The sequence below is a fragment of the Neophocaena asiaeorientalis genome, unplaced genomic scaffold (genome assembly GCF_003031525.2).
Source record: "Neophocaena asiaeorientalis asiaeorientalis breed wild unplaced genomic scaffold, Neophocaena_asiaeorientalis_V1.1 scaffold515, whole genome shotgun sequence".
NCBI lineage: Eukaryota > Metazoa > Chordata > Mammalia > Artiodactyla > Phocoenidae > Neophocaena > Neophocaena asiaeorientalis.
In genome coordinates this window covers 4,377,551-4,405,444 of record NW_020175829.1, presented here as the reverse complement: position 1 = coordinate 4,405,444, position 27,894 = coordinate 4,377,551, and positions in this window count along the sequence as shown.

Sequence of the window (27,894 nt, the reverse complement as noted above, 5' to 3'; positions counted from 1 at the left end):
GCAATTTGGAATATCCTTACTGACGATGGGCTGTGGCCCCCTTTGTTTACCTGGCTAGTGGTGGCTGGAGACTAAAGAAACCTCAGACTTTTTTGTCCTCAAACACTGCCTGTCCAGATCTGACCCTTCTCACAAGGTGCCCAGATAGGGACACAGGTTATTGTAAAGGGTCTGTTGTAAGGTGCTCTTATACGATGTCTGCCTCGACTCTGCCTAAACATTCCTTGCACCTAGGGGACCTCCTAGCGCCCTCTCCGCCACAGCTGAGTCTTTGCCCCTCCTGTGTGCTCCCATAGCCCTGTCTCCTGCAGTGCACACTGCATGGCAGTGGTCTGACTCCCTGGCCATCTTCCCAGCCCAGTGGTTCACTTCATGAAGATAGGGCTGCACTGTCCCGGCCCACGGTGGGTGATCTGCACATCGTAGCCACCCCCAGGGTGCCTTTGCCTTCCCTCCAGAGCAGCAGTCAGATGTGTGGTATGCAGAAGTTCTAGAGGGCAAGTGTGTGGAGGGCAGAGCCACCTCGTTTCCAGGGCATCCTAGTGCTGTCCATATGAACAGTGCCCCAATGCAGGCTGTTCCTCAGTGGGAGGCCTGCCCCAGCCTTACCTCATCTCTGGGGACCATGGTTTATAACCTGAAGGGACAGAGAGGCCGAGAGTCCAGTGAGCAGATCTCATGGGTTGAAGGTGGGGGTCAGGGAAAGAGCGCCCAGCCTCACGGGACTGAGGTTCTCGTCTTGACTTTGCTACTTACTGTGTGTCTTTGGGAAGTCCCTTCTACTTCTCTGAGCTTGAGTTTCCTGTCCTGAGGGGTTTGATGAGATGATGCTTAAAGTTTTTACTCCTCATTAACCTTCTACAATCCTAAGAAAGCAGAAGGTACAGAGAATGCCCTGTCCCCTCAAGCTCCAGCAATCCGTGAAAAACTTTCTGCAGTGACAAAGAGCTCTCTTGTAAGAAGATTTCTAAAATAATGGACTCCTTTAACAAGACTAATGTAATGAGCAAAGTGTTCATGAATCTGAAATAATGTATTAAATTTCATATGGCCTTTTAAAATTAAGGGGTGACTTAAGATCATTGACTAGTATCATTTATAGGCCTCAGGCCTTGGCTCTACTCCCTGAACTAGACTATCCCTGTCACCAAGGTGTTCCTCAAAGCTCTTAGCTATAGCAGGTAAGAATGAAGGGAAGTAGAGAAGCCCGAAAGTAACTTAAGGCAGGTTTAGAGAGCCTAACATCTTCACTCAACTATATTCAACATCTTAAGTCTGCATTTGGTGTGCTCCCCATGAGGTGCCTTAAATTTATGGAGTTTCCAGCTGAAATTCAACTTCCTTTTTAGAAACAAAACAAAAACTTCAAGAAAATGCCACTCTAGAGCTACTACCTATAGTTATTCAACAGATACCAGTATTTTCTTTTTCATGTTTTGGAAGACAGGAAATGTGTAAATTGAGGTTGTCAAAAAAGAGAAGACCTTGTCTGTCCCAAAGGAGAATCTCCTACAGAGCACCAAAGGGATGGACCATGAGCTCCTAGAAGAAAAAACTGGCTTCTAGGTCTTCAGGACAAGTTGCAGCCAACAAAGCATGTCTCTCTCTGAACAGAACTATGATAGGCCTAATAAGTCTGGAGTTAGGGAGGGAGTGCCCCTTATTGTATCCTGTGGACGTGAGAGAAAACACTGGATGTGATGCCAAGACCGTGAGATGGATCCATAACCAGTTAAATGACTACCCTGAAAGGTGCTCATTTGGATTCATGTCATCTTGGAAGGAGTTTGTAGTACTAACTCCTAGGGAGCTGCTTTGCATCTTTTTGGAACAAGACAGGGAGAACAGAGTGTAAGAGAGAAAGAGAAAGAAAAATAAGGAAGAAGGACAAGGAGGGCTCTGACTGTAACCAGTCCTGTTTAGCATTTATATCAACTTGGAAGATGGTGTAGAAAGAGCAGGGTCAACAAAATTGCGGGTGACGCCCATCAGGATGAGATCTGGGATGCGACAAGTCCTTGCCAAGAATACAATAATGGGCTAAATATAACAAGATGAAATGTAACTGGGATGAATGCAAGTTTCTACCCATGGGTCCCAAAAATCAACTGTGCAAGTGAATTTGAGAGAGGCATGAATTAGCCACAGCACTTACAAAACAGTTACCAATTCCGAAAGACAAAGGGTTTGAACTGACTGTAAACTCACGGGCAATGGGGCCAGATAATCAAATGGGATATTAGGCTAGAATGAGGGAGCTGATTGTTCTCTTGTACTCTGAACTGTTCAGACCACATCTGGAAAATTCTGCCCAGTTTAGGGCTTTGTGTTTTAAGAAGGGTGTAGACAAAGTGGAAAGTATCCAGAGGAATGTGTTTACCAGACAGTGAAAACCTAGTGTCTTCCGGGAAAAGAGAAGACAGGAAGGCCATAGTGCTAACTTCACAGGCTTGAAAGGGAATTCGATTTGAGGGAGAGACAAATCTGGAACTGATATAAGGAAGACCTTTCGAAGACCTTTCTAACAAAACTGCTGAGAGTTAAAATAGACCACCTTAGGAGCGAGCGGTGTTCCCATCCACTGGAAGTGTTTTAACATGGGCTGAGGCCTATCACAGTAGAATGACGTAGAAGGGACCCTCTCTGTATATGTGTGTGTGTATATATGTATGTGTGTGTGTACAAACATACATACAAACTTTCTTTTATGCATTCTTAGAGCAAGTACTATATGCCAGGTACGAGGGATCCCAAGACATAGTACCTTCCACAAGGGAGGCAGATCAAAATCACAGCCCTACAAGACACACGCAGTCCTAGATATGTAAAAAATAAGTGCAATAAAAGAGAGACCGGGAGTTACTAACTCTGCTGCTCAGCGAAAATGAATTCTGAGGCAGGCAAAGCAGAGGGAAGAGTGGTGGCGTGACGTCCAGCTGGGGATGTTGCTGGGTGTGTGAGGATGGTGAACAGGCAGAGGTAGGCTGACCCTTGGGTGTTGGGATAAGGAGCTCACTCTCTCTCCAGGAGGAGGAAGGGAGGGAACTGGCAGAGACTGCTTAAAATAGACATTTCAGACAATGATTCTGCTGATAGAGAAGATGGACTGGGCTCAGGGGAAATGGGTGACAGGAGACCTGGTTCATCATTTCTATGTCTGAGAGCCTTAAATTCATGCATTGTTATTAAATGTGAACATTTTTTGGATGAAAATGCAGTTAAGGAGCTAGTAACAAGAGGGCAGCCCAATATTTCTGCAGAAAGAAGTTGTTTGTCTCCATCCACGAAAATAAGCAAAAGAGGTCTGAGTAGATCCGGCCACGTGATCCCAGGTCATGGAGACCTGGTCCAGGACAGGGTCAGGGCTGACCATGGATATTGTCCAAGAAGAGGAGCAATGCAGAGCTCTTAAACACAGTCCATCAGCGTTGGACAAATAAGTCTGCCTGAACTGAAGGTAAATTCAAATGGAGAATTAGAGAGAAATTGAGAGAAGGCTTTGTGGCCACTGAAGCTCTCAAAGACACAAACACTTGAGCCAAGGAAAAGCTGCCTCTGACCTGGGGAGCTGGCCTGGCCCTCACAGCCAGGCCTTGATATTCTCCTGTCGAACATAAACAATTTCACAGAGTACCAGCACTGGACAAGGTCATTCTGTGACCATGATGGATCTAGACAAAACAAGACCTCCTTATAGCTGAACGAAAACAAAACAAGAACATTGTCCAAACCACAAAAATGGCCAGACATTCCCCTGTCTGGCTAATAGGAGTCACAGCAGCTTCTTTGCCAATTATAGCTATAGCCGTGCTTCACTCTTCTCATCTTCTAGAGAAGATGTTTTTTTAAGATACCCGATCAAAGCTTTACTCTACTTCCTGATAGCATCCAATGCAAATCCAAGCCCCACTTCCTTGAACCCGTCCCCAAATCGTTTAATACAAGTCCAAATCCTCCAACAAGTTCTTTCTAACCCCTTTTCCTGAGATGCCTCATGGTTCTCCATGGTGCGTGTTCTCTTCCAGTGCAATACGTCCGCAAACCCATTTGTTCCCAGTGGTCTTTGATTGGAGGGCATTGACACACGTTAACATTATATTTTATCCCCAGCTGTTTTTCTCTGGGGTTCAAAGTGTCCCTGAAGTTTTCTGGTAGAATATTATATATGACTAGGAATGGTCTGCTAGTCCACGTACTGCTTCAAGCACAAGACCTCAGCTGTTCGCTTTGTTCACCTCATGCATTCCAAGAGCCAGTTCAAATAGCAGCAGCTTCTGTAAAGACCTGCTATCTTTCCCTTGAAACGATCCATCCTAGAGATTCTACTGCACATGGTACTGACCTCTGTTAGCAGACATTCGGTAAATATGTTGTTACAAATATTTTTTAGCACTCCCCATAGATTATAAATTCATTGAGAGCAAGGACTCTTATTCATCTTTGTGTCCTCAGTGTCTAATGTAGTAGCATATAGAAAGTGTTCAGTGAAAAGTCATTAAATGAATAAATGATCAAACGAATGAATGAAATGTTAGACTTGGAAGGGACTTAAACAATGATCTAGCCCAGGGGCCTCAAACTCAAATACCTAGTGGAGCTCAGCAGGTGACAGGAGGGGCCTCTGGTATCCTGGACGGTATCTGCCCCATCAGTCCCAGTGGGTTGTTGCTAGGAAGGAGAGTGGGTTCATTGTTGCCAGGATCTTCTGATTTTTAAAGAAAAGACAGATATACCTCAAATTTTTAATGTTTTTAAAACACTGTGTGGGCCTAATGCATCTGTGGACCAGATTTACTTTCTGGGCTGCCAATTTGTGACTTCTAATCTTAGCCAACTCCTAATTTTATGTACAAGAGACTGTGGTCCAGAGAGATTAGCAACATGCCTGAGGTCACCCAGTCATCAATGGCAGAACTGACTCAAAAGGGGTCTTAAGAAGAATCACAAAAAAAAGAATCACAATCCAAATTAGTATCTATTGATCATTCTGGGAGTAGGGCATTCAGACCTTACACTCCTATTCAAGCCAAAGTGCAGGTGTTAGGGGTGAGAAAACCATTAGTAAAAATCTTAGAAATGGGATCTAAACTTTGCTGATGGTTCCATAATGTCAGGTAATATATATTTCTAAGCAAGTCCTAATATTTGCTTCCTTTTCCCAGTGCTGTGTCTATGTTTCCTTCTCACTAGCAAACTTAATTACATATCTTTTAAATATAAATTTTATTTCTATCAATATGGAACATGTAACTGATGAAAATGTCAAATTGTACTACAAGGCTTATAATGACAACTCAACGTCCCCAGCCCCACACTTCCCCTCCTCTGTCCTGGTCCCCAAAGGTAACTACTTCCAACGCTTTAAAGTGATAATGTGCTTTGCTTAAAATCTTTTGAAATTCACTATTCTCCAGTTTCAATCTGGAAACCTATACCCTTCTGCCCTAGGAAACTTTCTTGTATCATTTATTTAATCATTTTCTTCTTTTCATTTTCTCTGTTTTCTACTTCTAGAATTCCTGTTGTTTTTTCTAGTTATCTTTTCTTTCTTGTCTTCCATCTCTTTTTTAAAGACCTATCTTCTTTGAGATTTCCTCAATTTTGTCTTACAGCCCTTCTATTTTATCTTTTACTTCTGCTCTTATACTTTTAAATTCCCAGCATTCTTCTCACTCTCTGAATGTTCTCTTTAGTGTCCCCTTGTTCTTGTTTTGTGACTTCATACTCCCAGTAATTATAGTTTGTTTGTTTCCTTTAAGTTGCTTATGCTCTGGTCTGTTTTCCCAAATTCCTTTTTTTATTCAGTGTTTGTTTCAATCTTTGCTTGTTCCATTAGCAGATTTATTCAAATGTCTAATGGGCTTTGGTTGTCTAATCATATTTAAAAGTGAGGTGCTAAAATAAATAAATAAATAAAGCACAAAATACTGATGATAAGTGCAGGGTGGGGCTTTTTGATTGGTGGGCTTGACTGTACAACAATCAGGTAGAGACCCAGCTATTTTTCTTAGGGGATCTCCAAAGTCTGTGTCAGAAGACAATTTTATGAGAGAAGAATCCTCTAGATTCCCTCCTGAGAAGCAAAAATGTTGGCTCCCAGTGAGCTGAGAGCCAAATAGAGGAATAGAAGAGGGTTTGGAGATCTCGCCATCTAATATGTAGACTTTCACATCATTCCTCTGTTTCTAACATTTTGCCTCATCCCTACCCCAATAGGTGGTGTCCCCAAATCCTTTCTGGTTCAACGTCTCCAAAGGGAAGAATCTCTAATCTACTTCTAGGGAGATGGGGTTTGGGGAGATTTGTTTATCTTTAAAAGATACACCCACGCCTCCTGTTTGCAACCCCTCCCCATACTACCACCTTTAGTGGACAGATGACTGCTCCTCTCCAGGTTTCTGTGGCATGAGCTGCCTTGCTCCTTGTTGGTTTCGCCCACTGCAGGCTCAAGTCTCAGACTTGGAGGTCTGCAAAGTCAGTTACTCCTTGTACTTCTGCATTCTAGCTTCCAAGGTTTTGCTTGCTTTTCTCCTCTGCTGTCACCTCCTGTCTGGCTCTTGGCTGTTTTGGTTGGTGCCTTCTTTCTTTCTTTACCATCACTTTAAAGGGTCTTCAAAGAAGAGCGGAGACCAATGCATATGTTTGATCCACCATGTGAAGTTGGAAGTCTCCCTAGGAAATTTAGATTTGATTTTTCATGCCTGTTAGTCCAAGACGCATCTTGGCTAGGCAGGAACATGGACAGTGATCAAGCTGGCCCATTCCCTGTTCTTTACAAGCAGTCTTCCTGATGTGTCTACAAACACAAAAATGTCCTTTGACTCTTCATATTTAATATCACTGGTATGAAGATCTATCACATCTGCCTGTGGTGGGACTACTCCAACCTTGAACAAGTGATATTCTAATACTTATCATATTTCCTAATTTTACGAAAAGGCTTGTGTGTCAACAATTTGAATTTTAAATCTCGTCTACTACCTTTTTAGTTCTGTGCCTATTGATAGGTGAGTTGTACCTTACTTATCTGTGCGATTGTGTTTACATGAGCATAATGCTACTTTGCATTGAGTTATAAGGGGGGGGGGTCCCATAACAGTCTTTATGAAGTCAGTGTCTATTGTTGTCAATAATGATGGGTGTATGGTATATGCCACCAGATTGGCCCATGATAAAGAAGTTCTGTTACTGACAATTGTGGCAGTGGCAGTGGGGATGGTGGTGTGGTGGTAAAGATGTGGGGGGAGTGACAGTTATCAGGGTGACAGTACTAAGACAGCAGCAACTGAGAGGATTTTTTTTTAACTTATTTAAATTCCCTTTATTTATTTTTTGGCTCCTTGTTATATAATCTATAACATCTGGGATAAGCTGTCATGAATAAAGTTATATCCACAACTCTGGGTGCCCACTTGTGGCCCTAACCATACCTCTAAGGGTTCTTACAGAGTCAGAGGGTAGGAAGAGCAGATCATCTATATGGTGTGATGGAGAGAGGCCACAGCTATTTTTCATGGTGGTCCATTCACTCTTCAGAAGGACCAGGTTTGACTCATGTGACTGAATTTCGCAATTATACAACTACAACCATGCCCACCTATCAATTAATTAATGTCTCTGTTCCAAGGCATGGTATTGGGAGTTCAGAGGGACACAAAAGGAAAGACAGCCTTTTATTCTCCAGGAACTTACCAACAGTACAAAGCAGTATAGAGTGAGCTTCCAATGGACATGATGGGTTTTAAAAGACGGAGAATTTAGAATGAGTAGCAATAACTGCACTGGTCCTTTGTTTTGCACTTTGTATCTGTGTCATAGGATTTATAGTTATTTACCTACTACATGGTTGTCTTTTCCATCAGGGCATGGTGGCTGGTCTATTCATCTTTGTCTCCCCAGCAATTTGCATAGTGCCTGGCACCTTCAATAAATGTTTAATGAATGAAGAAGTGAATTCACAGAGGGGTGGGGATTAGGCTGGATCTGAGAAACAGGCAAACCAAGTAGGAGAGTATTCCTGGTGGAGGAAAGTGTGGCTGGAGTATACAACAGGTGTTCTGAAACAGACCTCACTGGACAGGGCTCAGTGGGTGAGCAGGGGGAGATATTTGGACATGAAGGCTAGAGCCAGATTGTGGAAAGACTTGAAAACCGATTTACAGAGTTTGAACTTTATCCTTTAGGAAAAGGTGAGCTGTCGGCATATTTAGTGTAGGAGAGGGATTTGACAAGAGCAGGGCATTGGGAAGATTAACTTGTCAGTCCCAAGCACAATGAACTGGTTGGAGAAGAGACTAGAGCCAAAGGGGACAGTTAGGAGGCTACTGCAATCATCCAAGTTGGAAATGCTGATGGCCTCGATAGAATGGTTGGTGGTAAGAAAGTAGAGGAAGAAACAGATGCAATGAAAGAAAACATATAAGAATAATCTTTTAAAATAAAAATTCTAAAATACATTTTATGGACACATCAGGTTAGGAGTTTTTGTTATCTCACCACTTCTCAGCAGTTTTTATAGTATGAACACTTATTCTGAGCATACATTTGAATGCAAATTAGAGAGATGTGAAAGGGAGCTGGTAAAGGAATGCTTTGACTCAACATGCTCAGAGTAAGGGACCAAGAGCCAGGTTCCCAGAGTGAGATTGCTGTAGCTTTGTTCCCTTCAGCCTCTCCTCCTCTGCCTGAGAGCAAGCCTACAAACTGCAGAGAACTTGACTTCCTCCAGGAAACCCTTTTTTTTTTTTTTTTTTTGCGGTACGCGGGCCTCTCACTGCCTTGGTCTCTCCCGTTGCGGAGCACAGGCTCCGGACGCGCAGGCCCAGCGGCCATGGCTTACGGACCCAGCTGCTCCGTGGCATGTGGGATCCTCCCTGACCGGGTCACAAACCCGTGTCCCCTGCATCGGCAGGCGGACTCTCAACCACTGCGCCACCAGGGAAGCCCCCAGGAAACTCTTGATCATGGGGTGGGGACTGGGCATGGGAGGGCCATCATTTCCCACAGTCTCATAACCCACCAGAATCCCCTTCTTTATGGATTTAATCAGATCCAATACTTGGAAAATGATTATACTTCCAGCCCTAAACCTTACAAATCGGTCCTGACCTATGTGGAGCTATGACAATGAGTATTTCCTGGGTGGAGAAGGGGGGAGGGGAAGGGAACAGAGCTGAAGGAACTTGAGTGGTCATTTTTTTTTTCAATCCCAATTTTTATAAACATCTTTACCGTGGAGGTTTAGGTTATGTGGACAACAAAATGACTAAGATTCTATACCATAACCATTCTGAAAAAGCTTTTGAAGTGGGGATACTGTCATATTAATAAGCACAACCAAATACTTCTGTAGACATAGCTACATAAAGAAAAAGATACCAGTAATGTATAACATTGAAAATACTTCCACAAAAATCTTTGATCAATTTTCTTTTTTAAAATGAACCCACAAAAAAGTGCAAACATTAATACTGTGGCTTGGACCTAAGCTTGAAGCAGATCCTGCTTCTTCAATTTGATATTCTTTTGTGTTCCTTATTCACCCCAGTGATCAGAGGTGGCCTTAATTTCAGCTCTTAAATGGTGCTTCATGACCTCTTGAACAGGTTAAATAAATAGTATCTATAATCCCCAAATTTAACACGATGTGTTGTTAAATGAGGAAGAGAATGAACCATTATCCTTTGTGTTTGAGGATGACTCCACTCATGGTGATCGCTGATCATGTGTGTAAGCTACAAGGAGATGTGAATGACCTGCCCCTTTCAAAGGCCACCTGGGCTCATTTTCAACCCTGCCCCCAGGATCCTTCTTCACATCTTAGCTTAATAGTAATGTCACAGCAATACTATTACTGCTACAGTGGTTAAGAACCCGCCTGCCAATGCAGGGACACGGGTTCAAGCCCTGGTCTGGGAAGATCCCACATGCCATGGAGCAAATAAGCCCATGTGCCACAACTACTGAGCCTGCGCTCTAGAGCCTGTGAGCCACAACTACTGAGCCCATGTGCCACAACTACTGAAGCCTGTGTGCCTAGAGCCCATGCTCCACAAGAGAAGCCACCGCAATGAGAAGCCCGCATACCACAACGAAGAGTAGCCCCTGCTCGCTGCAATTAGAGAAAGCCTGCGTGCAGCAACGAAGACCCAACACAGTCAAAAATAAATTAAATTATTTAAAAAAAAATACTATTACTGCTACTGATGATAATGATGATACCATCAATAATAATACAATAGTAGGAGACTTAATAACTAATATTCTTGTTGATCTTTTATAAAAACCCTGTGAGATGGGCAAAGAAATTATTGCCCCTATTTCCTGATCACTGGGCCCTAAGGTCATCTGTTTCCAAGAATACTGAAAATTGAAAAATACCCATTTAATTTCTCTTAAATATTAGTAAAATAATATCTTTGCATTGTTTAAATTCGATCTTAAGTAGCTAATTGGTTTATTTCTATCCCCAAATGATACGCTTCCATCCATGAAAAGCCAAACCAAAGACACAGCTCCCATATTCCTATTCATTTTTTTCATACAGATTTTTAATGGCAATTTTATTCCAAACCCTGCACAAACATAAATACTGCATTAAAGGAAGATGAATTTATTTTGACCTTTACTGAAAATGCACTGTGAAACAAAGCACTTAAGCATTTATAGCCTGTTAGACATTCACATTACCCAATTCCATGTAGATAAGAAAGTCCTTCCCAGCAAAAGTAATGTTCACAAGTCGAGCAGTTTTACAGAGCACTTAACTGCAAAGCCAGATATCATGTTCTTCACTATGAGTCTGTTTTGGTCGGTTTTATGCATCTAAGATCTATAGACATTAAGGGAGTATCTAAAATGTTACAGTCAAGAAACATAGAGGATGACGTTTTCTTATCGGTTTTGATGAAAATACAGGATATTTGCAACAAAACGCTTGGGGATAACCATTATTTACTACAAAGGAGATGGAGTGTATTGAGTTTTTGTTTTGTTTCTCTTTCAAAACCCTGTCTCCCACATCCCTCCTGCAAAGAAATTGGTGGCATTGTTTTAGTAATTTTTGGTTAAAAGTGGGTTTCAATTCTACTTATAATTACTTACATACCTTCTCCCCTCAAAATAAAACACCCTCTCCTTGCATGAAAATAAATGAGTATTTTTGTGCGTTTTATTTTTTGACATAATCTTTTTCCTTTAGTCATAAGCCTCTGACTGCAGAGCTATTTCCTCCTTCCAGATTCTTGTGTCAGAGAGTTGAGTTGTTAAACCACAGCAACCATGAAACTTTAAAATCCCTGATGCATGATGAATGGGTGCTGGGCAAAGCAGCTTAAAAATCTATGCTTTTGCTTCTCTTTAAACACTTTAAATTGACAGCGCCATAGATCAAACATTTTTACTGAGAGGAGAAGCTTTGGCAATTTAACTTAAACAAGTGCACAGTTACCATCATCTCAAGACCTCACCCCTCCACAATTACCCCTTCCACCTGGCGGATTGGGTACATTTCTCACTGAGAAGAAGGGGTGTGTGTGTTCGCGCGCGCAGCTCTACTACAGGGCAGCCACTTATAACCGGGTGTGTGTGTGTTCGTGCGCGCAGCTCTGCTACAGGGCAGCCTCTTATAACCGGGCTAGATAACACCCCACGCAACCCCCGTCACATCCATCGCCACAGCCCGAGGTGAACCGGGGTCTTGCACCCGCGGTCGGGCCCGCTGCAGGGCATGCGCTGTGGTTGCTCCTCCGCCCACCGTTACCTTAGCCTGCCCCCCGACTCGTCTCTCCTCTTCCTCCTTCTCCTCCCCTCCCCCTCCCCCTCTCCCTCCTCCTCTCCCTCCCCACCCACTCCTAGAGCAGCAGAGTTGGCGCTCTGCCCATTCAGGCGTTCAGCGTCAGCTCCTCAGGGATCAGCAGGCAAAGTCACAGTCTGCACAAACAGAGCTTTCAAATTCATAAAATTCATAGGATTTTTCACAAATGAATGAACACAATTTTCTACCAATTTCCTCATTATGCAAATATGCAAAATATCAAATTTAGGCCAATTAGGGTCCTCCACAGTCCCAAATTCACCCGTTTAAGCCATAATTGCAGAAACTATCAAATAATTACGGTCGCTAATTGGAAATATTTGTGACAGATACAACAAATTCTTGCACAAATTACATTTCATTCGAGGAACCACTGCGCGCCACTGAAATTTTATCGAAGTCTAATTTAACTTACATAATGAGTTGAATTGAGTACTTGTTATCAAATTTGAGCAATTCATAGCCCCGTAATGTGGAATGATCAAATAAATTAAAAGGGAATTTATTCAATATTTTGTTGTGATCCTTTTCTCAGAACCATTGCTATTTTGTAGGGTATGTCCTCCTCCCGTGGCCCGGGGCCGGTGCCTGGTGTCACGCAAGCCCTGGCGGTGCCCGGCGCGCGGCGGAGGCGGCGCCGCGAGGAGGCGGCGGGTGACCGGCAGCCGGCAGCCGGGAGCCAGAGCCTCCACCTGGGGCGGCCGCCGACCCAGTGTTCAGCTCCGCAAGCTAGTGCAGAGCCGTCGGAGGCCCACTCCGCCCGGTTGCTTTTATTTAATTGGTTGGAGGGATCAGTGAATACTTCCGGGTGAAGCGAGGGCAATACTAGAAATGATCTGATTTCTGGAAGTGTAAATACATGCGCGCACACAAGCCCACACACTCGTGCCACATGCGCGTCCTACACACATGCACACGCACATCGCAAACGGACACACACAGCACACAAGTGCCCATCTACACCATATATGCACACGCCACATATGCAACTCGGTGGTCCACGCACACGCCACATACAAGTGCACACGTTCTGTCTTACATACACACCACCCAGACACACTCCTACATACACGCGCGCGCACACACGGGGCCGCCCGAACGCCAGGCAGGCCTGAGCGAGCCGCGCACAGCCGGGGTGGGTATAATGCTAGGGGAGAGCAGAACCGCGGTCCCTCGGAGTTCCTCTCTTCCCGGCCAGCCTGCCAAGGGTTAACTGCTGGCTGGGGTCCCGCGACGGTGGCGTGTGCACAGTGTCTCACGGGCAGACACACACACATTCGCACACACTCCAGGTAGGGGAACGCGCACCCTCTCTCCCTGGCCTTTGTGTGTGTCCTCGGGACGGGTAAAAGCAGGGGTAATTCAATGTCACTCTAACCAAGAGTCTCCCTGACACACGAATCCACGCAGCCCCTCTGCGAGTGTGCCCCGCGCGTGGGCACAAACACACGCATCGCCAGAATTACCCTCTCCCGAAGGTCAGCCTCGCGGACAGGGCATTCGTTTTCCCTTTGCACAGTCCCGCACACACATTCACTAGCACAGTTTTTTCTAACTGCCTTGTGGCCTCGTTGGCGGATTATAAATGTCTCCTTCTCCCTGTGATTTGTTTAATCCGTGGAAATGGTGCTGGTCCTATGTAAACAAGCCAAGTGCGGAATGAAGGCAGTCACCCATGCGTGGCCAGCCTGCCTATTTGTCAGAAAACCTTCATAAATACTGAGCCAGGGCTGGGCAAGGATGTGATGTCTCCATTTTTGCCAGGAAAGGGCACGAGGAAGACAAAGCGAGGCACGGCAGCGTGTAACCTTTAAGGGACAGATAGTCTGGGAGCCCAGAGGCCGGGGAAGCTCCCGGGCTAATTCAGAGGGGGAGGATGACTGATGCAGGGCCTGACACAGGCCCGGCGTCTGCTGGGCGGGAGGAGACAGGGTCCGGCATTTTTGTAGCTTGGAGCACGCAGAGATGCGCCACATATCCCCAGGCTGGACCCGTGAGGCCGTGAGGCCGAGGCCTTAACGCAGGGTTGGAGTTGCCCCTTGAGGAGGGAATCCCAGGCACCCGCATATCTCCAGGTATAACCACCCTTCGCTGTAAACCTTTCTGAATATTACATTTCCAACTTCACCCAGATTCATTCAAAACAATTCTTGGTGTCCTGGGGAAGGTATTGGCAGGGCAGAGCTGTGGACCCATCTCTCCGTTTGTCAAAGCACCCTGCTGTGACCTGTCCAAACTCTGCCCACCTTGGACCTGTGGCCTGGCTCCGGAACCAGTCCTTTTGTTTTTTTAAGAACAATGCATATGTGGCTAATTACACACTCCTAACAAAAGCAGTAATTACTGCCTGTAATTATCTTGGTCCTTATTTAGAAAAAGTGTGAGAAAATGTCGAGTATTAAAACATGAAAGCAGCTATTAATCAAACCTTTACACCTTCTTTAACTCAGGCGTAATGGTGGGTATTATCATAAATCTACTCTGATAGTAACACAAGAATAATGAGTTCAGTAATGATAGCAATGATGATCATAATGATTTTAACCAACAAAGAATGTGTAGATTTATTGCTAATAATGTGGTACAGGAGCCTCTTTCATTAAAATTACCTATGTGTGTTCTCCTCGCTGGGGTAACCTGCATGTATGAGTGTGTGTGTGTGTGTGTGTGTGTGTTACCACCTTCCCTTGTGGCTAAAGATCAAAGCTGATTGCTTACTGGGTGAGACCTCCTTCTGGAAAGCCTTTATCTGCCTCCCTATCTGGCCTCAGAGTTTTCCCTTCTCCTTAGAAGAATCTAGAACATCCAGAAATATGTTAACTGGGTGGTACCCACTCCAAAGAGAGACCTGGGATGGTTATGGTTCGAGATGGATGTGGAAGGCCCAGGGAATGGAAGGAAAGCAGATTTTATGGGGCAGGCCTCCTCCTCCTCCGTCCTGCCCAGCTTCTCACCCCTGCACCCTCCCCAGAGAAGGCCACTGTTGGGGAGTGGAGGATGGCCTTCTGCAAGGGCAGGCCCTGCAGGTCACAGTCTCCTCAGCAGAGAAGCTGGTTGGTTTGGCACTTTGATTGACACAATGGAAAGGGGTGGGAGATAGGGATTCTACTCCTTGAGACTCCAGAAGCTTTAAAACTTGCCTTCCCTTCCAAAGAGAAGCAAAGCCCTTGGTATAGCCTGGGGCCTGGGCTCTTGGGGCCACAGAGATTGTGAAGGAAAGGAGGGCTTAGAGATCCTTAGCCTCTCAGAAAGGCAGATGCCTTAGGGACTAGTCAGGTGGAAAATACAGTAAACAGAGGGAATGTTCAGGTCACCTGACTGTGTCCTTGTTTTTTAATGAAATTAACTTGGCATTTGTCCTTTGCAAATGTTCTAGAAATTCGCAGTGGCGATCCATGTTTTAATGGACAATATTAAACATGTTTAGTATTAAACATGTGATTGGAAAAAAAAAACAAACCTCACTTTTTGGACATATTGCTACACTTTAGTGAGGGGAAAGCCTCAGGAGTTCAAACTCCAGAACCTAATTTTGGCCCTCAATTTTCAGCCCTAAGCTAACTCTCCAAAGCAAATCATAAACCTTATGAAGGTTTATAAGAAGGAGGCTCTGAAATCTTGAACTCCCAGAGAGCAATCGGAAAACATAACTAGCCTTCCTGAAGTCCCAGACCAGGACAAAAGTAAATGTAGCTAGCTCAAAATCTGTAGACATACGTCACAGTTTTCTCATTCTAGTCTGGTTATATTTTCTGATGCCAACTTTTCCAATTAACTGTAAAATTCTGACAGTTATAGAGTATGGAATGCAGTAGTAACATAATTAGAACTTATACAAAAGAAATAATACATCTGTAGTATATTAACCTCCACTACCAGTTATGAGATCAGTGTGTGGACCAATTTACTACAGGGGCTTTTCTTAAACTAACGCACTATAAACACACTGTTTTTAAATGTTGTAATTAGTAACTTGCTCATTAATTAACTTTCTGATTAATTGTATAGCAGTCTAATTTGTAGATGGGTCACTTAAAGACTGATACCTTGTAATTCCTTCTTCTGTCTAAATTTCCCTCGTAAAATGTGATTTTGTATCCAGCTGGCCTCTTATTTGTGGAAATTCTTTGCTTAAAGGGCGCTGTGCCTTTAGACTAAAACTAAATTTCACTTAATCCTCCCCTATCAAGAGTGTACTGGTTGACTGGAGGCAGTGGGGTAGGGAGGGGGGCAGTCTGGGACAGAGTACTGCAGAAGATAGGAGGAAGTGAATACGGGCCCAATTTACCCTATGCACTTGAGCCTGAAAATATTTCCCCCTTTCTTATAAAGAAGAGAGAAAGCATTTATGCGTGACTTTCACCACAACCAATTCTCAAACCCCAAAACCACTTTAGGGGAAAAGAAATAATTTTTAAAGAAAATCTATTGTGGCCTCCACACCCCTATCATGGACTAGTCCAGGGGATAATTTAATGCAGTGGACAAAGGGCTAATGGCCGATTTCAATAAAGGCCGCCTTGCACTGGAACATCCTGGGGCTGTTCTATTAGCATCAGAAAGGGCTTGGGGTCCTGCTTCCACCAGAGCTATTGTTGCCCGGGTGTGTTGCCAGTCTCATCCTGCAGAAAGCCTTTAGCCCTGATGGCAGATGATTCTCTAAGTGAATAGAGATGAAGGCAGGGATATTAAGTGACTCTATAAAACATCCCGGACACAATTGTGTGATTGATGGAGGACAAAGTGGGAACAGCAGGACACAGGATCCTGGGAGAAGCAGCCTTGTCAATGCGAGAAACCCATCTCTGGAAACAGCTTCTCCTGGAGGAGTTTGCAGTCTATTTGTATGAGTAATCAGCTGGGCCCCCTCTCTGTCAGCCCTGTTTACTCACTGATTTTCTCAACAAGACAACCATTGACACTGGATGGATGGGGCTAATCTGGCGCAGAACTGGCGGCTTCGCAGAGGCTACAGGTCGAAAATAGAGCGCGATGCCAGCTTCACCTCGCCTAATCTAGCGGCTAATATTTATTAGAGCCAATTTATACCGCTGCTCTCTCAAAGAGCAAGGAAGGCCCGGGTGCAATTAATAACATGGGCAATAACCACAGACAAACAAATAAATAAATAAGGGTTTGTGAACTGTTTGGTTGGTTTTAAGGGAGGATGGGAAGGGAAAGTGTTGGGTTTGCCACCTGGAGCTGGAAGGAGAGGAAGTAAAGGTGGCCGTAAAGCTCCTTTCTCCTTGTCCCCCTCATTCAATCTGAGACCAACAACCCGGCTGGCTGCAAGATGGCTTTGGAACCTGCGCAAATGCATCTAATTCCACTTGCATCTAACAGAAGCTGTACAAAGACACCTGCCTTCGCAGGCAGAGGTGCGTGCGCACACTCCTGTTGTAAATACCCAGTTTAGGCGCTTCCCCACCCCAGGCGGAGGGAGACGCAGATCGCACGCCTTGCGCGGCACTCAGCAGCCAAGCCCTGCAGCCACCGAGAAGAGTAGCTGGGGGCTGTTTGAGAGTTAGGAGCTGAGGAGGTGGGAGAGAGGAGAGAATGCAGATAGGGCCCTAGGCAGAGGGACTTAAAGGCTTCAGACCCCTCCCTCTAAAATCTATGTCCTAGTACCTGAGGCCTGTTTGTAGAGATGCTACCAGTTGCTGAGTTTGCTGTGTTTGGATGTTTAACATGATTTTTGTCGGGCCAAACTGGAAAGAAAAAAAAAGACAAAGTGTGTGTGCGCGCCAGGGCGCATCGTGGGTCTGGAGTCCGGGTGGGTATCGAGTTGCGGAAAGGCGCACGTTGTAAAGGGCTGGTAGGAAACGCATTGTTCTTAACTGGGCGCCGTTGCAGCGGGGGCCGCTGCACAAGCGTTGACCTCGCCGCCGCCGAGGCCTGCAAACCTCAGGCTGCGAGGAAGGGAGCCCTTTGCCCTCGCGCCCCGGTCTCCCCACTCGCCCTCCCCGAACCCCTGTGGGCCAGCGGGCTCCCGCGCCTTGCTAATTGGTCGGCTCCCTTCATGCACACACCTCCACTAATTTTACATTTCTCATTCTGCGGGTAGCTGGAAAGCGGCTCAGGGAATACGGTTCCTCCTCTTAGCTACCGCATGAATACAGTGAGTGGTGGCCGTCCAGGCCTCCCTGGTCGGGGGGGGTTTGGTAAATTAGCAGCTTGGCTGTATAATCAGGCATTCACCATTGAGGCCACAGTGCTGTATCCGTTAACCAGGTGAGATTTCATCATCTAATGGGTTGGGAGGTGTGACCGAGCTGCTAAGTTAGCAATTAAACTTCACAAATATCACTCGATTGCTTTTTTTTTCTTTTTCCAAGCCAGGCATTAAAGGGGCTAAAAATCTTTCCAAAATGTACACACGAAGGAAAATGCTTTCTTTTGTGACACATGTGAAATAACATGGTATCAAAACACGATATTTTAATTCTATTATCCTATCAAATACAGTCCTTGTAGTTCTGGTTCTAAGTGTTCAGTGGAGGAAGGGAGCGTTTCTGATCGGCCAGTTCCTCCAAAGGCAGGGAAGGACTGTGTAAGATATATCATATTAGATAATATCTAATCTAGGACAGGAAAATCTGGGAAATAATAGAGATTTGTCCCTTTGGGCCTATCGTTTAGATTTATTATTGTATTAAGAACTGGACTCAAAGAGAAAAGGGCAAACACTCAGGTAAAACGTTATTTCAATCCTGTAACCCAGTCGGCAAGGGCCTAAGTCCCGTTAACTCCACCTTGATGTTAACGTGCAGCCATATTAGTTGGGGCAGAAATTCTGGCAAACTGTATTAGGCGAGCCTAGTTAGATTTTTTCATCCCCCAACAAGTAAGCTCTCCCTGGATGGTGAGAATTTCCTGTGTCTGTAGGTATGTGGAAAAAATATGTGGTATCTCTAATAGAAAGACCGAGAGCAAGACCTAGTAGATTTTTCTGAGTGTTAAATGCCTAAATGGAAACATAACAGAAAATATTATTAGCTTTCTTTGCCGACACCAGGGACGCAGGTTAAAGTATTTTTCATTTAATCTGATAGTGAATAAAGCACTTAAGGCACTTGATGATTTATTGATCAAATAGAAATCAGGTGCCAGACAACATCTCCTTATTTAATCCCCATTCACACGATTAAAAGCCAAGTGAACTTTTTTTTCTAACTATTTGCTCAATAAGCTTTATGTTATATAAAGAATAAAAAGAGAACCATTCTTCCGACCTATAAATCTCTCCTTTGGCTGATATGAATGACTACGGGGCACATGAACCTCCATTGAACTGTAAACACTGTTTTAATGGACAGTAATGGCCCTATGATTTTTAGCTATTGTTCCAAAATGACTACCATGTTTATTGCCGTCATTAAAAATGAATTAAAGAGTTATGAAACTCCTCAATAATGAGAACTCCGGCCATTTATAAGCGGTAGTTCTCTTCTCCCCAGGGCACTCGAAGGTTCTGCTGCTCTGGGTGGCGCAGGCCTCGGGACACCCACCCGGGCCAAAGGGTTTGGGGGTGGAGGAGGGGGCAGAGCCGTTTGGGGAGTCAGGTGAGGGCCTAGAGGACCAGAGAGACGGAGAAGAAGCAGGAGGCAACCGGGGAGGGGAGGGGAGTAGGGGCAGCCCCGCCAGCTCGGACGGATGCTCCCCTAGAGGAGGAGCGCGGTGGGTGGAGGCGGGAGCTGAGGGTCAGGGGAGAGCGGGCTGTGCCCCCCGCGCGTGCCTCCCCGGAGTGGAGAGAATGGGGTGGAGCAGCAAGCGGCGTCCACGGGGCCGTAGCTGGCCCCCGGAAAGCGCCCCGGGACAGGGCGGGGGTGGCCAGGCCACCACCCCTTTGCTTCCAGGCCCCGCGGCAGCGCAGGGGGCGCCCAGCCCCTCCCCCGGCCCCGTGCCGCTGGGGGCCTCGCAGGAAAACGGCTCAACAAAGTTGCGCGCAGCTCGTGCACTGTTCTCCAAGGGGTCCCTGGCTGGAGCCTGCACGTTTCTCTTTGCATTAGCAAAGCCCAAAGTCATCCAGTTTGCGCTAATCACCACAATTAGTCCTGAATTATCACCGGACTCTGACAGACGTTCCTTGTAACTCTCTTTTATTTCCAACAGCCCTAATCAGCCGCTCTCATTACAAACGCTGATTAAACTGCAAATTATCCAGCAGCGGCCCTGTTCCCGTCTACCAGCAGCTCGTTCAATATCAATTAAGGCCGAGCTGCAAAGCCTGCAGCCTCCGAGAGTTTCCAACTGCCTGATAGTGGCACTTATTAGTTTGGAAAACTAGGAAAATACTAATAATCAACAACCAAGGGGAAAGAGGAGGCAACCAAACAAAAGGAAGGCAGGAACGCAGGCGGAGAAAGGAGCGAGGCGCCGCCTGCCCGCCCCCCATTCCTCTGGCCCCAGGTGCGACCCCCGCCCCGAATGCGGGGGCGGGGGGACCGGGAGGGGGTCCCTTCACGGGGAGAGCCCAGTTCCCAGAACCAGCGAGGTGGTGCTGGACAGCCAAATGTATTCGCTAATGTATCGTCTTAGGCTCGCTGAAGACATTTTTGCAAATAATGCACTGAATTTGGGCATTTAAAACCAAACTAACTTGCAGAGCTACCTTTATCGAGTGGTTCTGAAATCTGTTTCCAATAAGCTGTTTCGTTTGATGCTTAAAAAACATTGACCTTGCCTCGTAAATAAAATGGGAGTTGATGACAGTTGATTTTATTTACCCATTCTGTCAAATTAGATTTCCACAGCAGAGCGCTGCTCACATGGGCTGCAAAAATGCAGCCCTGCCGCCCCACCTCCACCCCAACTTGGGACTGAAGTATACAGACAACAGCTGCCTTTCTCTCCCCCCCTCTCCCAAGCCCTCTCTCTGTGCTTTTCTCCCTCTCCCCTTCTCTTTCCTCGGGAGAGTAGCTGAAGGCCTACGGGAGGAACTAGCTCTACCCCTCCAAGGAAATTTGGATTGCTAAGGGATTCGATTGGCATGAAGGAAGCAGCTGGAGAAAGGCCCTGGTGGGTATCAAGGTGGCTGGGACCCTTCAGTCTGGGCCACTAACCTTTCTGGCCACCCTCTCTATCCCCAGCAGGAGCAAGCTCCCTGATCGCTTTTCTTTCCTATTTGATGGAATTGTCCCCCACCTTTAAAAATTAAAAAATGAGGAGGACCATAACTCACTGAAGCTGGAGAAAGGAATTAATAGACTGTTCATTTCTATCTAGGATTAGACAAGGCATGTACTTGAGGATTAACAATGTGCGTGTATTTGTTTTACCCAAAACTGATGGGCCTGAATCCCTTTGAGAACTTGAGTAAGGAGTGAATTATCAGAGACTGCTTAATATGGCTGAGCCCACTAGATTTATTCTTTTCAAAAGAATTCTGAAGTTTAAGTTTTTGTCCCTTCGCTAAACTGGGAGCAAGCTAGTTATAGTTACATCTTCTCAGACCTTAAAGACATGATAATACTTCCTGTTCCAGAAGATCTGGTTTGCTTCCTTCTCCCTGGAGTGGAAAAACCACATGACTGATTCATTTTCCCTTTTGCATTGACTGCCAGGAAGCTCAAAGCTAAACCCCACCCTTAGCATGATACCTATCTTAGTGATGGAATTACTTCCTCTCATTCCTTTACCCTGTATATCTCCTGCTTTGTGTTGGAAATAAGCAGGATGTAAACAGATGTCTTCTGAGTCTTTATTACTCTATTTTTACATCACCAGCCCTACTTTGAAAAGTATAGCTTTTTTTTTTTTTTTTTGCGGTACGCTGGCCTCTCACTGTTGTGGCCTCTCCCGTAGCGGAACACAGGCTCCGGACGCACAGGCTCAGCGGCCATGGCTCACGGGCCCAGCCTCTCCACGGCATGTGGGATCTTCCCGGACCGGGGCACGAACCCGTGTCCCCTGCATCGGCTGGCGGACTCTCAACCACTGCGCCACCAGGGAAGCCCGAGAAGTATAGCACTTTTATAACTTTGGGCTTTGGGCTCCTTGGAAAAAGAACCTTTATAAAATGTACTCTATTTGCCTCATTCTGTTCATTATTTCCGGCAGTTAGTTGCCTTCCAAACTGTAGGAGAAATTCCTTTGGTTTAAAGAATGTTTCTGCTCTTTCTCATCAGTGTTGGTGCTGCCATTTCTTTTCCTTTCCATGTTCACAACCACTACCCTAGGCTAGGACTTGATCATTTTATGCCCACATTTCTGAAGGAGGATCCTGAGCAAGTCTCCCAAACAGTGATACATCAATTTACCCCAAACAGTTCCCAGTGAGATTTCCTGAAACCACTCTGGTCTCCAAATGTGGCTCAAATAACATTTTCTTCTCTGAATCATTTCACATATTTTGTTCATGTGTCTCTTGAAACTTTAGAATTTCTGTTCTGATGCTAATGTTTATTTTCTATTATTTGTCTTTACATGACCTCAAGTTTTCCTATTTCAAATTATACTATTAAGCACTTGCTATGTACCAGGTACCTGCTAAATTCTTTACATGTAATCCCTAAACAGTCCTCTGTTGTAGGTAGCATGATCATTACTGATTTTCATAGATAAAACTTACAAACTAACAGCTCAGAGAGCCCTAGCTATCGGCCGTGTGAATCAGAGGACCAAGCATGGATTCTGCCTTTCCTGAGTATTTGGCCTCCCCAATCTTTGAGGAAGGAATCATGCTTTCTGTTTTGTTTTCTCTCCTATTCCACATAGTAAGAATTTAGGAAAAACATACGTGGAGTGCCTAATTTTCCAAATCTATAGAACCCCCTCCTCTCAACCACACACGTATGATTTTGAAGAGCTTAACTTTGATAATGAGGTTTCCTATTCCAAAACCTGAGCAAACATAATCCCTGGACTATCCATCTTCTCCATGCAAAGGGGAAACATTTCTTTCTTTCTTGTACTAGTAAATCTACCCTGATCTGATTGCCATTAGTAGCTGTTGACATGTACCTAGGAAGAAACCACGGTCCTGGGTAGTCCCCTTCTGTGGGACAATACCCCAGTAAGCGGAGGGCACGGCATCTCTCCAGCTGGCATAGGTCAAACCTTTTGAAGACCACTCCCACAGCAGTTTGGAATTTGGCATTCCGAATAACAATAAGCTTCTCGTGTGAGGCAAGGCGAAGGAAGCCAGCTGATGACAGCTTGTAAATAAAGGCGTGTGGGCGTGAGTTTGTGAATATTCTGTAAAAGCTGAAAGTATTTCCTCAATCAATTAGCAATAGTGGTAGGAGGAGAGTTTTGCCTGAAACCCAGGTTAAAGTCCTCATCTTGATGAGCAAGGCCCTATTTTGGATATTTTAAAATCTAATTTTATGTCCTGTCATGAAAACCTTGAAACATTACTTCCCATCATGACATTTTAAAATCGCCTTTTATCCCTGAAACTGAGAATAAAGATGCTTTTAGCAATAAAGTATAGTACAGGATAAGACCCATGTTTAAAAATACTGCTGACAAAGACACATTTGGAAAAAACAAAACAAAACAAAAAAAACCTAATGCTACTGCCACTGGCGTGTTGAGCTTCCTTGTGCGAACCTTTGGTGTAGATGTCTAAGAGACCATTTCTACTTACATGGAACAGTTAGAGGTTATTGTAACCATCTTAGCAATAGACAGGAGCTCAGCTGGAACTGATATGTGTGATCACTGATTGATTACCTGTCTACTTGATAGTGTGTAGTTGAGTGAACTCGTTTCCTTTACAGGACAGAAAGATTCACAAAGTAGAAAGTGCACATCCTTAAATTACACGAACATTAATGCTAAGGATATAGTGATGAATCTCTATGCATATATACACACATATTATGGGTGTGGGTATACCCTGACTTAAGAAAATCACAGCTATAGCAGTCTATATTTACAACATAGACAAAAGGATGTCGTTATTAGCATTACGAAAAAGAATAATTTCTTTCTTACTGGGGAATTAGCCTCAAGCTTCTTCATTTTTCTCTTGCATTTGATATACGCTTTGATCTATAGCCGTTCTCTTTTTATTATTTTTTTTTGTGGTACGTGGGCCTCTCACTGTTGTGGCCTCTTCCGTTGAGGAGCACAGGCTCCGGACGCGCAGGCCCAGCGGCCATGGCTCACGGGCCCAGCCACTCCGCGGCATGTGGGATCCTCGCGGACCAGGGTACGAACCCGCGTCCCCTGCATCAGCAGGCGGACTCTCAACCACTGCGCCACCAGGGAAACCCTATAGCCGTTCTCTTTTAACACAGCTTTCTGGGGACTCATATCTTGCACAAAGCAAGATGCACCTATATTGTCTGTTTTCTCAGAATTCTGTTTTGCTTGAATAAGAATATCTTTTTCATCTTCCTAACCCAAGAGCTACGAAGAGTACCTTTAAGAAATAACTTCTATAGGTAGCTGCTGAAATTAAAAGTGGAAAAATAGTGTTACTGTAAAGGTAACGTTGGGTCCTATAGTTCTTTCTTTGCTGTGTCCACACATGAAAGACTGATCTGCTAGGAGGAAGCAGCTGCATTTTTGCAGGGTTTATTTCTATTTGCTATTATGTCTCTTGAGAGCAAGATAAGACCTAGACTCAAAATACTACTTGGTGGGCTGCCCTGACCACTTCTCTTTGTTGTCTGAGGTCAGTTGGAGGCTTTGCTTCAGTTAATCTTTCTAGTATTTGTCTGGTCAGCATATTGGTCTTCTTCCCACCTCAGTTCAATGAATAGAAATCCAGCTCTCATACCTGCCCTCATAAATCTCTGCTAAGGTGGAGGGGATGCAGCCTGTAACACGATGTCCCAGATCTTCACTTCTGTCCGAATTCAGTACCATCAATGTGTCCATCCAAAGAAAGCCACGTAACCAACCAGGCTCCCTGTCACTGACTTTGCGTGACTCTAGGTGACCCAATGCTCGATATCCTAACATCTGGTTACTATCATAAGCTGGTATTCCCAAGAGTGGTGGGTGGGGCGTAGCCTTTATGAGTCATGGATTCTTTTGAGGATCTGATAAAAGTTATACACCTACTCCTCAGAAAAATGCACATATTCACATTCTTGGAAAATTTTGCCTACAATTTTGGAGAGTTCACAGATCCCTCAAATGGTCCTGTGAACCAGGTTAAAAATCTCTTCCTTAGGGCTTCCCTGGTGGCACAGTGGTTGAGAGTCCGCCTGCCGATGCAGGGGATACGGGTTGTGCCCCATTCCGGGAAGATCTCACATACCGCGGAGCGGCTGGGCCCGTGAGCCATGGCCGCTGAGCCTGCGCATCTGGAGCCTATGCTCCGCAACGGGAGAGGCCACAACAGTGAGAGGCCCGTGTACCGCAAAAAAAGAAAATCTCTTCCTTAGAGACAGGCCTCTTTAGTCCTCATTTGCTCTGAGTCATGCCATCAGAGTTCTTGTTCACCTATCACTAATAACAAACAAGTAACTGATAGAAGCTTAAGTCACTTTTTCTCAAATCCCTACCAAAAAAAAATTAATATCTGTGAAATCAGTTTCTTTCTCTTATAATCACCAATGCACACATATACACAATGTTCCGCCTTTAGGGTGCTTCAATATGCCCATCTTTAGACAGATGTAACCTCATTGATACAAATGCATATGGACAGCCCATATGCTAAACTTTTACCAGCATTTTAAACATTGGAACAAAAGGAAATCTTAGGTTTCACTCTGTTTTTATTTTATTTCTCCTTTCTCATCTCTGGCAAATTTGTCACAGATACTGAAATAGCCAAAAAGAAAAGATGCAAAGCCCCATAAAAACCAGCCTAACCTAGTCAATCAAGTCAAGCTGTCTATTTCAGATGAGACCCCAAATCATGCAAATCTACATATAGGAACATACAGACATTTAGGATTTCTAAAGGAAAAAAATTCATTCCTTTTGTGAGAACTAAGCAAATGCTAAGTAGTCCTTCCTTTAAAATGCCAGATCAAATGTATTTTCTGATAGTCTGTCATGTATGTAACCAAAGTGGACTTTTAATTATGGGACGTTAACTCTGAATTAATATCTCATTATAACCACAGAGTATAGAACGAATAAACTTCCACCAGAACTGAACACATTTGTGGATTTCCCTGGTGGTGCAGTGGTTAAGAATCCGCCAGCCAATGCAGGGCACACGGGTTCGAGCCCTGGTCTGGGAAGATCCCACATGCCGTGGAACAACTAAGCCTGTGCACCGCAACTACTGAGCCTGTGCTCTAGAGCCCACAAGCCACAACTACTGAAGCCCGCGCACCTAGAGCCTGTGCTCTGCAACAAGAGAAGCCACCGCAATGAGACGCCCACGCACTGCAACAAAGAGTAGCCCCCGCTCACCGCAACTAGAGAAAGCCCGCACACAGTAATGAAGACCCAACACAGTCAAAAATAAAAATAAATAAAAAATTTAAAATGACATGAAGGAAACTTAAATGCATATTCCTAAGTGAAAGAAGCCAATCTGATGCCGTGGAGCAAGATGCCGTGGAGCAACTAAGCCTATGCACCACAACTACTGAGCCTGCGCTCTAGAGCCCGCGTGCCACAACTACTGAGCCCAAGTGCTGCAATGACTGAAGCCCGCACGCCTAGAGCCGTGCTCTGCAACAAGAGAAGCCACTGCAATGAGAAGCCAGTGTACCGCAACAAAGAGTAGCCCCCGCTCGCCGCAACTAGAGAAAGCCTGCACACAACAATGAAGACCCAGCACAGCCAAAAATTAATAAATTAATTAATTTTTTAAAAAGAACTGAACACATTTGTACTTTATGGGATCAGTTTTGATTTTTGTTGCTCAGCTCTTTGGAGTTCAGTCTCACCTCCATCCCAAATGCCTTTTCCACAGTACTCAGATCAGAGGAGCTTTGTTCCACCCTGTGGACAGTGGCAACTTGAATTGCTTAAATGCAGCTCCACAGTGTCCAAATAGACTGTTTGAGGAGTGGTGCTGCCAACTGCATCCCTGTCCTAGTCAGGCTGTTCGATGGCATCCTGAAAACAGCAGTAAAGTAATAACCCCATGTTCTGTGTTCAATCCTCCCAACCCAAATCTCAAGCCAGATCAAGCTCAGTGGCTTTTCCTGACTTTGCTGGGTCTTGGGTGGCCTATGAACAAAATAATTCCATAACTCACAGACTCTAAGAATCTTGATTAAGCAGTTTAAGAATTAAAAGTATAACAATATATTCTAGAGGAATACTGGGAAACTCAGGGGCAGAGAGCCCCACTGAGAATAGGAGACAACTATCTGACCAAGGCAGAATAACTGACAAAGAAGAGAAAATCAAGATGGCAACTACCAACAATGAACATATTTTTCTTATAAACCCATTTTTCTTATATATATATTCATGAAAATTATATTCTTTTAAAAAATATTTATTTACTTATTTATTTTAGGCTGTGTTGGGTCTTCGTTGCAGTGCGCGGGCTTCTCGTTTCGGTGGCTTCTTTCGCTGTGGAGCACGGGCTCTAGGCGTGTGGCTTCAGTAGTTGTGGCACGTGGGCTCAATAGTTGTGGCTCACGGGCTCTAGAGCGCAGGCTCAGTAGTTGTGGCGCACAGGCTTAGTTGCTCTGTGGCATGTGGGATCTTCCCTGACCAGGGATCAAACCCGTGTCCCCTGCACTGGCAGGCGAATTCTCAACCACTGCACCGCCAGGGAAGCCCCATGAAAATTATATTCTTAAATACACTCCGAGTTTGAAAAATTCCTACAAATGTATTCTTATTAACAATAAAGAGATGAATAGTATATTCATAAAAAATATTCACGTGTAATAAATGTTTTAAAATAACTTCTCTTTATACCCTTCAATTTCTCCCTCAGTTTTCTCCCCATCTCCAACTTCAGCAGCAGCAAGTAGACAGAGGAAATTAAAATCTTTCAAACGTCATTATGAAGACAGAATTAAGTCAATCTAAAATAGTTGAAAGAAACAAGTAAATGTGGCATTCAGTGAATTGGCTTTGAGCAAACTGGCCTTCTTGCCTCAGTACCAAATTCTCCTTGCTGTTAACCAGTTTTGAATCCAGTCTTGCTATAAAGTTTCTGTCTTGTTCCTAAGTTGGACATTTCATCTAATCCT